Below are 12,749 nucleotides of genomic sequence, written 5' to 3' on the forward strand. Positions count from 1 at the left end.
TTCCGGCTCAGCTCTCTTTTCATCACAACGGTGTGGTAAAGCGAATGCAATACCGCCCCTGCTGCTCCAATTCACCAGCCAATCTCCCGCTCCATTGTTCCCTCACTCGTGAACAAGACCCCGAGATACTTGAAATCCTTTACTTGGGGTAACGCCTCATTCCCTACCCGGAGAAGGCACTCCATCGGTTTCCTGCTGAGAACCATGGCCTCAGATTTAGAGGTGCTAATCCTCATCCCAACCGCTTCGCACTCGGCTGCGAACCGGTCCAGTGAGTGCTGAAGGTCACAGACCGTTGATGCCATCAGGACCACATCATCCGCAAAAAGCAGTGATGAGATCCCCAGGACACCGGACTGCAACCCCTCCCCACCCCGACTACGCCTCGATATCCTGTCCATAAAAGTTACAAACAGGATTGATGACAAAGCGCAGCCCTGGCGGAGGCCAACACCCACCTGGAACGAGTCCGACTTACTACAGAGAACCCGAACACAGCCCTCACTTTGGACGTACAGGGATTGGATAACCCTCAAAAGGGACCTCCTCACCCCATACTCCCGCAGCACCTCCCACAGTATCTCCAGGGGGACCCGGTCATACGCCTTCTCCAGATCCACAAAACACATGTAGACAGGATGGGCATATTCCCAGGCCCCCTCCAGGATCCTTGCAAGAATAAAGAGCTGGTCGGTTGTTCCGCGACCAGGACGGAATCTGCATTGTTCCTCTTCAATCTGAGGTTCGACTATCTGCCGAACCCTCCTTTCCAGTATCTTTAAATAGACTTTCCCAGGGAGGCTGAGTAGTGTGATACCCCTGTAATTGGCACACACCCTCTGGTCCCTCTTTTTGAACGGGGAACCACCACCCCGGTCCGCCACTCCTTACTTTCCCCGACTTCCACGCAATGTTGAAGAGGCGTGTCATCCAAGACATCCCCTCCACACCCAAAGCTTTCAACATTTCGAGACGGATCTCGTCAATCCCCGGAGCTTTGCCACTCTGGAGTTGTTTGACTACCTCAGTGACTTCTGCCATGGAGATTGACGATGCTTCCCCATCAGCCTCCAGCTCTGCCTCCACTATAGAGGGCGTGTTAGTGGGATTTAGGAGTTCCTCAAAGTGTTCCTTCCATCGCCCAATTACCTCCTCAGTTGAGGTCAACAGAGTCCCATCCTTACTGTACACAGCTTGGATAGTTCCCTGTTTTCCCCTCCTGAGGTGGCGGACGGTTTTCCAGAAACATCTTGGTGCCGACCGAAAGTCCTTCTCCATGGCTTCCCCAAACTCCTCCCACACCCGCTGTTTTGCCTCTTTCACAGCAGAGGTCGCAGCCCTTTGGGTCTGTCGGTACACTGCAACCGTCTCCGGAGTCCTCCGGGATAACATATCCCGGAAGGCCTCCTTCTTCAGTCGGACGGCTTCCCTGACCACCGGTGTCCACCAAGGTGTTCGAGGGTTACCGCCCCTTGATGCACCTAAGACCTTTAGACCACAGCTCCCCGCCGCAGCTTCGGCAATGGAGGTTTTGAACATCGACCACTCTGGTTCAATGCCCTCAACCTCCACAGGGATGCCAGAAAAGCTCTGACAGCCTGCCAGGCTTTCAGAGCAATCATGTGAGGGCTGGATTCAAACTGCAAATCAAAGTAAACAATTGGAATCACAGGCACTTGCCTGAATTTCATCACGACAACTCATAATGGGACTTAGAAGTGTGTAAGGCCCCACGTGCCTGTATGCACTCCTGACATTGTCGGTGCATGCTCCTGATTAGACGGTGGATGGTGTCCTAGGGGTTCTCCTCCCGGACTTGGATCAGGGCATCAGTGAGCTCCTGGACAGTCTGTGGGGCTACTTGGTAGCATCGGATGCACAATACATAACGTCCCAGAGGTTCTCAATTGTATTGAGGTCTGAGGAACGTGAGGGCCCGTCAATGGCATCAATGCCTTCATCATCCAGGAGCAGCCTAAACACACTGGCTCCATAAGGCTGGGCATTGTCCTGCACCAGGAGGAACCCAGGGCCCATTGCACCAGCGTAAGATCTGATGATGTGTCTGAGGATTTCATCCCGGTACCTAACAGCAGTCAGGGTACCGTTAGCTAGCATGTGGAGGTCTGTGCTATCCTCCAAGGATATGCCTCCCCAGACTATCACTGACCTACCACCAAACCAGTCATGTTGGATGATGTTGCAGACAGCATAACAACTGCATGGTGCTGGGCTGTGAACACAGGTCCCACTAGAGGACATCGGGCCTTCATGACACCGTCATGGAGTCAGTTTCTGACAGTTTGCTCTGAAACATGCACACCAGTAGCCTGCTGGAGGTCATTTTGTAGGGCTCTGGCAGTGCTCCTCCTGTTCCTCCTTGCACAAAAGAGCGGATACCGGTCCTGCTGCTGAGTTGATGCCCTTTTATGGCCCTGTCCAGCTGTCCTTGTGTAACGTCCCATCTCCTGGCATCTCCTCCATCCTCTTGAGATTGTTCTGGGAGACACAGCAAACGATCTTACCATGACACATATGGATGTGCCATCCTGGAGGAGCTGGACTGACTGTGCAACCTGAATGGGCTGCAGGTACCGCCTCATGCTACCAGTAGTGACAAGGACACTAGCAAAACACAGAACTATAAAAGAATCAGTCAGGAAGGATAAGGAGAGAGGAATTGTCTGTGGCCACCACTTGCAAAACCATTCCCTTTTTGGGGGTTGTCTTTCTGTTGCCTCTCCAGTGCATCTGTTGTTACTTTCATTTGCACCAAAACAGGTAACATTGTTTCACAATCACTTATGCTTCCTAACTGGAAGGATCGATATCCCTGAAGTTTAATGGACTTGGTGTTATACTGTGATGATTAAGTGTTATGTTAATGTATTTGAGCAGTGTATAATATAATTTATAATATAATTATTATTTTGCATAAGGCTTAGGGATAGGGTGAGAAGCTCAGCCATCTGTGAGGAACTCAGAGTAGAGCCGCTGCTCCTTTGCATCGAAAGGAGCCAGTTGAGGTGGTTCGGGCATCTGGTAAGGATGCCCCCAGGACGTCTCCCTAGGTGTTCCCTAGGTGTTCCAGGCACGCCCAGTTGGGAGGAGACCTCAGGGTAGGCCCAGGACTAGGTGGAGAGATTATATTTGGGAACGCCTCGGGATCCCCCAGTCAGAGCTGGCAAATTTGGCTCGGGAAAGGGAAGTTTGGGGTCCCCCGCTGGAGCTGCTGGAGTTGCTGGAGCTGCTGGAGCTGCTGTACCTGCGACCCGATACGGGATAAGCGGATGAAGATGAGATGAGAGATGAGACTATTGTTTTGTACCATTTTTATTACACTGAGTAGCAACACAAATGAAGGTAACCACTCGTACACTTCAGCAGTGTCAATTAGCTTGTCCCCAGTATATTCCATAATCCATACAAATAAATTGTTTGCAGTATAGAGAACCTAACTACATTATTGAGTTACAGAAGATTGGGAATCTATTATTTATCTTTTTTTATATGTTTTTATATGTCAAGGGAAATTTTTTTACCTCCACATTTAGAGAATAACCCTACAAAGACGTCACAATTGGATAATGAAGTGTGTGGTTGTATATTAGTTATTGAATGATCAGGAAAACCTTCCCATGGAAAGTGCAGGAGGGTGTGTTTTGTTTGCAGACAACTGCAACCACAAAGATGTAATATTGCACAGCAAAAAACACAGTCAGTATCTATGGCTTATGGGTGTGGGTGTGGGTGTAGGTGTGGCAGAAATCTTGTCTAGCGGTTATGTTAATGTCAAAGGACAACACACTTGGAATGACAGCTCTGGTTACCACAGGGTAAAGGTTTGTCACAGGGATGAGCTTTTTTTTCATCCAACCATTCTAATTGTAGATTTGGAGTCTTTTTATAAGGTTCTCAATGATTGTTGAGGAATCTAGTCAATTCACGAACTGCGAAAGTGCCTGGAAAATATTTCTCCAGGCACTTTTACAGTGTGTAGATAACAAAAACAGAAAATACACCAAGATTTGTCTTACGTTCTGCTACCCCTTCTCATATAACATTTGAGAATGAGCCAGGTGATGAGTCATACATCATATTATTCAGGACCCCACCCTGCAGCATACATACCATGTGCGTGAAAAAATTAGCCAAGAGCATATAGCATAAATAAGAAAATTACAGACAGCTAACACATTTTTCCAGTAAACATACAGTAATTTTCATTGGACCACTTTTGAGTTTCATGCGCTAACATTTGAAATAAAGTCTTGCTGAAAAACAATTAGAACTAATATTGACAATGACACTAATTTAGGTAGCCTGAATATAAAACATGAAACACAGACAATGAAACTATAACAAATAGGCTTAGACAAGGTAATCCAGTGCCCACTGGAAACCCAAAGTAGGCTTTATGACACTGCACATACATTCAAGAGTTCTGAATCCCTACAAGCCATAAAGCAGGTGCCAATAAGATTGAGAATAATAGAAAATGTTAACCTTAATGAAGTTCACAGCAGTTTATTTGTGGGCATCGAACCGTTTTTGCATAATGTATATTTTATTCCTTCTGTTTCCATGAGACTCGGTCGGTAGGGTAGTTGGTTTCCATCGTGAAAAGATTTTCAGTGACCTGACCAAATTATTCTTTAGTTATGTTGAAAGTTGCATCCTATCAACTTTTTGTTGCACTTGTTTTCATCGGGCACGTATATAAAAGAAGTGCACTATGGGGATCCACTTGCAATGCATACAAAAACATGCATTTTCCGACCTCTCATGAATCTAGTCAGTTTTATGTAGCCAGTTTAAGTAAATGTTTATTGGAAGATAATAGATTAATTGTCGTGACCATTTTACTACCGTTAGCTACCGGAACCTCATGTCAGTTGGGCTACCGGCTAACAGGTACATTTACCTCAAATTGTAATGAATTTTGCTTTTATGAAGTTTATAATTAGTCAATGTCTCAATTCAATACTGAGATCATAGTTAAAGGTGATGTTACACTACATTGTATTATTTAAAAAAAAAAAAAAATTAGAAACACATCTGGATATAAAGCAAAAAGTACAACAGCCCCCCCACAAAATTTGACCTCAATAGTTTTTTACACCGAATCTAACCTCTATGACATCATAGGCTGCGTTTACACTTGGCATTAACATGCAATCACCTAGATCTGATCAAGCAGATCGGATCATTAGCCAATCAATTTACATTTGTTCATATTAAGTAGCCTCTTACTGTATCTGGATAACTGATATAATTTCTGTTTTTGCATATTTAAATTAGGTCTGTAGCACGACACCAAATTAAGAGTAAAGATGATACAAATTAAGCAATTGCTTTAACTCACTCACTTTACTTTATGCAATCTCTAGTCTTAGATCAAATTACGTTTTTTGAATTAAGGAAAAGCTGATCATACAAAAATAACTGGGTTGATAATGTTAAACAAGTCACATCTTCGATCATCGGGGATAAGCTGAAACAATAAAAACATTCAAAACATTCAAAAATAAAAAGATTATTCCTCTGGCAAAGCAGCTCACATTCTTCATAAATAACTGTTTCACATTTTTGTATTTATTGTAAGGGATTTATATGATGTCCACCTGTGAATGCATACGCTATGGCTGGATTGTGTTTACATTACACTAAGATCCAATCACAATGCGTCCTTGACTACCTCCAAACCTAGACACAATGATTGGATAACATTCCGATCAGAAGTGCATTTACACTTGTCTTCAAAGTGTATGTGGACAACATCCAGATACAGGTCGCATGTTAATGCCAAGTGTAAAAGCAGCCATAGAAAATCCAGAACATTATAGAAACATAAAAGCAGAATGTTTGGCTTAGTTTTGTATATGGTATAATTATGTAATAAAAAATATTTATTTCCCTTATTTGTATAGTTTCTTGTGAAATTATCATTCAGCTTCTTCCATAATGTTATTGTGTAAGAATACCAATTTAAATAATAGCTATTTGTAAATGTATATATTTGTTGTTATATTTCAAATTCTGTACTGCAGTACAGAGCCAAAATAACAAATCATGAAAAATTTTCAATTAGGTATACTGTAGGTATATACTCTCACTTCTGTAATCTCAACCTTGTGAAAATGTAGGCTTTCAATGTGTATTTAAAGTGCCCTTCAAATGTATTAACTTTAACTTTTTTTTACCACTCCCAGTTCTATCCAGCAGCAACAAGACCCGGTCTCCTCTGGGTCCTCTGACACGCTCTGCTTCTGGCAGGGGAACGCTCTCACCCAAATATCCAAGTAACTATAGCATTACTTATAGCTTGGTGTTTGAATACTTATCAATGTATAGATAAGCATTTGACTGATTCTTGATTCTCCAGCAGGTCTCCAGATCATCCTACTGCTTGAATGCAATTGGTTGCCACGTAATTATATTTGTAAATGGTTGCCACGTATTTATATTTGTAATTGGTTGCCACATATTTATATTTGTAATTGGTTGCCACGTATGTGTGTATATATATTTGCAATTGGTTGCCACGCGTGTATATATTTGCAATTGGTTGCCACCTGTGGGTATATATATATATATAGATATTCATTCATTTGCAATTGGTTGCCACGTGTATAAATATATTTGCAATTGTTTGCCGTGTGTGTGTATATATACATAAATATATATACACGTGGCAACCAATTGTTGGCAACCAACACACACACACACACACACACAGTATGTGTATATATATTTGCAATTGTTTGCCACGTGTATATATATTTGCCTTGTATATATTTTACTATTGACTAAACTTCTTTCTTGATTTAAACTAAGCAGCTTCTGGCATTCATTGATATTATTCACTTGATCTGCATGTTTATGTGAATTGTTTTTTTTAACATATAACAATAGGATATTGGTAATTATGACCATAGAAGCACGAGAAAAATATATACAGTACATACTGTAAATGTATTATACCTTTGGGAGCAGTCCCCCTTCCCTACAAAATTAAACACACAAAATAATTTATTCAATTCAAAGGGCTTTAATGGCATGAAAGTTTCAAGAATAATGTTTTCAAAAGAATCAAATTATGATTTGTCAATATAAACACAATATGAACATTAACAAAACACTAGTACAACTGGGTGAGGAACAGCCAAACTCGGCTAACAACATTGGATAAGACAATTAACTGTCAAAAGTTATACTGAGCACTACAAAAAAGGCAGACAGCCGTTTTCAGATGTGCTGTCCAAGCTCTTTTAAAGAAGCACAAATAAACTGACAATGTTGAGGACCGTAGTGATTATCCAAAGAAAAACTTGCTGCAGCAGATGAAAGACACATTATGCCACAAACAGCATCATCCCTTGTTTTTGGAAGATGTTTAGCAGTGCCATCAGGTCAGAGCTGCAGAAAACCGTTGAACCCTGGTACACACATCTATTGTCTGGAGAAGTCTGGTCAGAAGTGGCTGTCATTGAAGATTTGGGGCAAAAAGATGTACCTCCGACATAGAAAATAGGCCAAGAGACCTGGATATGCAGGAAAATGAGAGCAGGTGCTCTGGACTTTATGTATGTAAATGTATATGTGTGTGTGTGTATATATATATATACAATTAATATATTATGGGTTAGGGTTAGTTGTGTACATATTTATACTTAAGAGTAGGCCTATACTAGTCTGTACAATGTGTACATCATATTGTATGGATGTATTATTCATTTCTTTGTGTGTGTGTGTTTTCTGATACATGGTTTAGTCTATGATTAAGGAAGGATGAATGGGTACATACTGAAATCAATCCCATTAACAGTTATGGGTCGTATTTAGGAACATAGTTAATTCACTCAGTAATTATATCTCCGATTTCATTTAATGAAGTTAATATTTACCGATCATTGCTGCAAATATAGTCGTTGCTGTAAATGTATTCTACATTATGGGAGTCCATTTCCCTCCAAAATTAAACACAAAAACTTATTAATGCTGTTTCTGTCACTCTCCCCCCCAAAAAAGTATATTGTATGCATTTAATGTTAGTGTAAACATAATAATCAATGTACATTATGCGTCAATATTTACCTATAATTGCTGCAAATATAGCTGCTGCTGTCTGTCCCGCTTAAACTCATTCAAACTGGTTGACAGCGCAGCTCTGTTTGGAACTAAGGAGAGCTACATAAACCACGTGACTGCGTGGCGGCGAGATCATAGTGTGTCGCAACCATAGACATCATATATAAAGGCTAGATACCTTGTCCGCGCTAAAGGCTAATGGAGGTCGACGTCCGCACATGGCGGCCATCTTGCCACAGGCCGCTCGCTCACTTGTAACATTGGGTTTTATGGTGCATGTACTTTTAAATAACCATAACTTGCTATTTTTTTTAACGATTTTCAAACGGTTTGGTTTGTTATAAACGTCAGAGATAAAGTTATGACACTGCATACATATGAACAATTAAAACCATGGACTTCCATATGAAAATATCATTGAACAGAACCAGATAGGTGTAATGAATATACAAACAAGGTATGTATGTTAAATCAATAAATAGGCTACAGAATGGCAACAAGACATATACACTTTTGTACAATTATAAAATTACTATTATAAAATAATTTTAATACTACATGTTTTTTCTTTATGCCGGATAACAAGAATCTCTGAACTGACCACATTTCAGCCCTCTAGGTCACTTGATATGACTTTAGAAACAACTGAGCCTAGCACCAGGTCTTGTGAAGCTGTGTGCAAAAGCAGATCAAAATAGAATGAAATTGAGTACTTTAGACCATTATTTGCCAAGGTATGGTCATGCGTATTGTAAAATGCCCTATGGAAACTCCCCATAGGACTTTGTCAGACAAAATGCTGACAATAAAATGCTTACTGTGGGGCAACCTCTTCGTGTAGAAGCATAATGAAATCAAATCAAATGAAAGGTAACACTGATGTTACTTGTAGACTATTTGGATTGTATGTCAGGTGTTCTGATATAGAATGACTACAAAAAATATGGAATAATTACACAAGTCTCTATTTTTAAACTATTATAAGAGTGACATTTGCACACAAAAAATAGGTACATGATTCCCCTTTACAAATATAAATAAATCATTTATATATACAAATAAATAAATGCTGTAGAGAGCACTACACTACTGTTGAAGTAAAAGAGGACAGTACCTTGAAACACACATACCTTGGGCTAATGCCCTTTGAAAAGGAAAGTTTTATTAAGTTTTTGTTGCATGTTGTTGCTCTGTAAGCTGAGGATTGTAATTCTGGCGATGTGGTGCAGCCTTAACTTAAAAAACAGGGACAGAATTATTTTTAACAGCCTATGGTGGTGGATGTCTATCCCAACACAAACATCCTCTGAACCGATCCTTTTTCAGACAATGTAAACAACCTCAAGCAGTTTAATGGGCTGTGATCGTCTGGTACTGCCTGATGACTGCCGAATGACCCACTCTGCTGCCCTGACGACACTCACGGTTCCCTCTGATGGAATCACCAGACCTCCATTGTTTTTTAAATTCAGCAGGTGGTAGCTCTGGTCCTTGATGGCAGATGCAGCATGTCACCAGGCTGGCACGGCTGACATCACACGAAAGCTTCTTCAGAGACCGTCGCACAACAAATCCTGAAATTTTAGTTAGCAATATAACTAATAACAATAATCATTAATAAGCATGGGGAAATTAAGGAAACACTTCCCTTTTTGGACAATCGTGAGATTGTTTTTCCCCAGATTGTGACTATTGGCACTGAAAGTTAGTGAAGGCTAACTTTCAGTTAGCCTTCACCTGAAATGTACATGAGAGAGTTGTCCACAAGACCATCGAAGTGGACGGGAAGGTAGCTGTGATCATGTACTAGGGCAGGAATGTCAGCAAACGGGGATGGAAGATCTTCTCCTCCTGCTGCAGAGGACACATCTACAGCTGACAGGCTTGTAGAGGTGTCGATGACAGCTGGTAGGGACTCTGTGTCATCCTGTGCCGTCACATTGCCTCTGCATGGTTTAACAACCCCACACTGGGCCATCAGCTTTACATCCTAATGATGTACTTGAACTGGCTGGCATTAGGGTTTTTATTCTTTTAATGAAAAAAAAGATATACAAGAATAGTACACAGATATTCAATACATGCTTTAAAATGTTTTATGCTGAAATTTTTTTTACAAAAAAAGACTAATTAGAAATAGCCACCCCTGAATGATCTTTCCACATAAAATAGTTTGAATGACATTATCATACAATTCAGACTGTATCAGTGAAGATAAGTTCTGCAAACAAATAGTCAAACACAGGCATTTTTCTAAATACTCAAAATGGTTTGTGACACTTCCAGATATTGTGTGTCTTAGGGTTAAGGTGTGTCTGCAGAAAACACATGTTACCAAAAGTAAAAAAACATATGGACCGACAAACTGAAAACAATACAAGTCACTTAGTGTTGCGGCTGGTAAATATAAATTATGAACCCTACCAGATACTCTGATGGAGTTGAAGAGAAGCTCCAAGTGGTCCTGGCTGAACCTGTAGGTCAGGACATATTGCTGTCCTTCAAGCAACACAGGAACCAACCGGATTGAAAAGCATGTGCAACTTTGCTGGTTAGCAGCTAAACTGTAACGTTAGCTGCCATAGGTCTCACTCAAAGCTTATTGTTATTAGCCAGCAAATAACTACAACCACATCCACAAATATTGTAATTTAGACAAAAGACTAGTTGTCATAAAATCGTTATTGGTGTCAGTAAAACCTCTATAATCGAACAGCTCGTTTGTGATATCTGCCTTGATAACTTGCGCAAGTAGCCGTGATCCAACTATGCTGCACGATTTAGACGTTTTTAGAAAAGAAAAGCTGCAATTTCAACATTTTCAAGCATTCAGAATTATAGCCACGTTAATAACGTTTGTAAGAAACCAAACTGTTTGGAAATCCGTCAAGGTTTCAGCGAGATAAGAGTATTTGTGTTAGTGCTGATCACTCACCTTATATTAGGTACCACAGAGCCCGACAGGAAGCCTGCATCTGCGTCTTGTGAGCAACATTAAAGAAACACTTCCGGGTCACGAAAATCTGGAATTTTTCAAAATAAAAGAGACCAACGAATTACTTAAAAACTGAGATAAATTGAGTGTATTAATTGTTTGAGAACACGTACCTCTCAAAACATTGACAACAATTGAAATATGATCATATTTAAGAGTAATTTCGATAAAAAAGTGGGTGTTAGTGGGTGTTAAAACACGTTCCAAGGGTAAAATTCAGACAATGCCAATGACAGAATATGGAATACATATTGCCTCATAACTAATAAACTATTGAATATTCCACAGAGAAAGCAGTGTAGGAAATGTCCAGGAGAATGTGTAGAGTAAGACAAACCTGTCTAATCATGGGGAACAGTGTGCTACATCTAGCAACACAATATTTCCACACCCTCTTTTTCCACAATGTAACTTAATGGCCAATGGGGTGGGCGGAGTAAAACACCAGCAACAATTGCAAATACAGAGTGCCCCTTGATTTATTTGCATATAATCATTCTATAGAGTGTCCTGAACATTTCCTACAATACATTCACCACGGCGTGTAGAATAGTTTTTTTTTATAGGCCAATATGTATTTCATATCCATTGAGTTACATTGTGGCCAATAGGATCTAGGATGGGTGGAGTAAAATGCCAGCAACAATTGCAAATACATAGTGCCCCTTGATTTCTTTGCATATAATTATTCTATAGAGTCTCCTGAACATTTCCTAGAGTACATTTTTACAATATACACTAAGCAAAGTGTCAAAACTGATACATTTAATATTATTACAGTTTTTTACAATCGCTATGACAGTTTTTTCAATACATTTAACAAGTTTGCTAAACTCTTAACGCACCAACACACCTAAAACACACAATTGGCAAAACGGTTAATTTCATGCTCAAAATCACACATTGTAAACTAAACTCCAAAACTAATTTACAAAATACAATAATACACTAACACAATACACTATGTCTAACAAAACACTGCAAACATGTTTCAAAATCAAATAATTATTCAAAACACTAACACATGTTCTCTTCCAACAGGAACATTTAGTCAATCATAACACAATGACAAAAAAAACACTGTCATCAGCTGAAATTACAGAAACTGCATTATTTTATGCATCAGGTCTGCCCTTATACAATAGACAGTATATTGTATTGATCATAGATTGTGTTTTGCACTGCAGTTTCTTTTGATGCCTCTCTACATTTTTGTTTTGTTGGGTTTAGTAAATGCATGCATTTTGTTTCTTTTGCTGCAGAAATTCAATACAAAAAATGAATGACCATCTTAGAGTAGCTTTATAGAATGTACAGTTTATGAAAAAAAAAAGACAGAGACAGAATTGCTGCAGTAAAGACTTTATTTGTAAAAGGACATTGCTGCAAGATATACAAACAGAAAAAGCACTGGAAAAATAATAACAAAAACAAAGTAATCTTCTAATCTGCCCGGTCTTCTGCATTTGGCCACATGTTCTCATCCTCTACCTTGCCCCACTCCTCTCCCTTGTCCTTGCCCCACTCCTCTCCCTTGTCCTTGCCCCACTCCTCTCCCTTGTCCTTGCCCCACTCCTCTCCCTTGTCCTTGTCCCACTCCTCTCCCTTGTCCTTGTCCTTGTCCCACTCCTCTCCCTTGTCCTTGTCCTTGTCCCACTCCTCT

General features: G+C 40.3%; 1 long non-coding RNA gene across 1 annotated transcript; it reads right to left on the reverse strand.

Moving 5' to 3' along the window:
- Positions 1 to 9,556: 9,556 nt before the first annotated feature.
- On the reverse strand, positions 9,557 to 9,876 carry LOC114840969. Its single transcript, XR_003782959.2, has 2 exons — positions 9,829 to 9,876; positions 9,557 to 9,665 (listed from the first exon to the last, which is right to left on the reverse strand). It is a non-coding gene; the product is annotated as an uncharacterized LOC114840969 (long non-coding RNA).
- Positions 9,877 to 12,749: the final 2,873 nt, after the last annotated feature.

The sequence above is a fragment of the Esox lucius genome, chromosome 15 (assembly GCF_011004845.1).
Source record: "Esox lucius isolate fEsoLuc1 chromosome 15, fEsoLuc1.pri, whole genome shotgun sequence".
Taxonomy (NCBI): domain Eukaryota; kingdom Metazoa; phylum Chordata; class Actinopteri; order Esociformes; family Esocidae; genus Esox; species Esox lucius.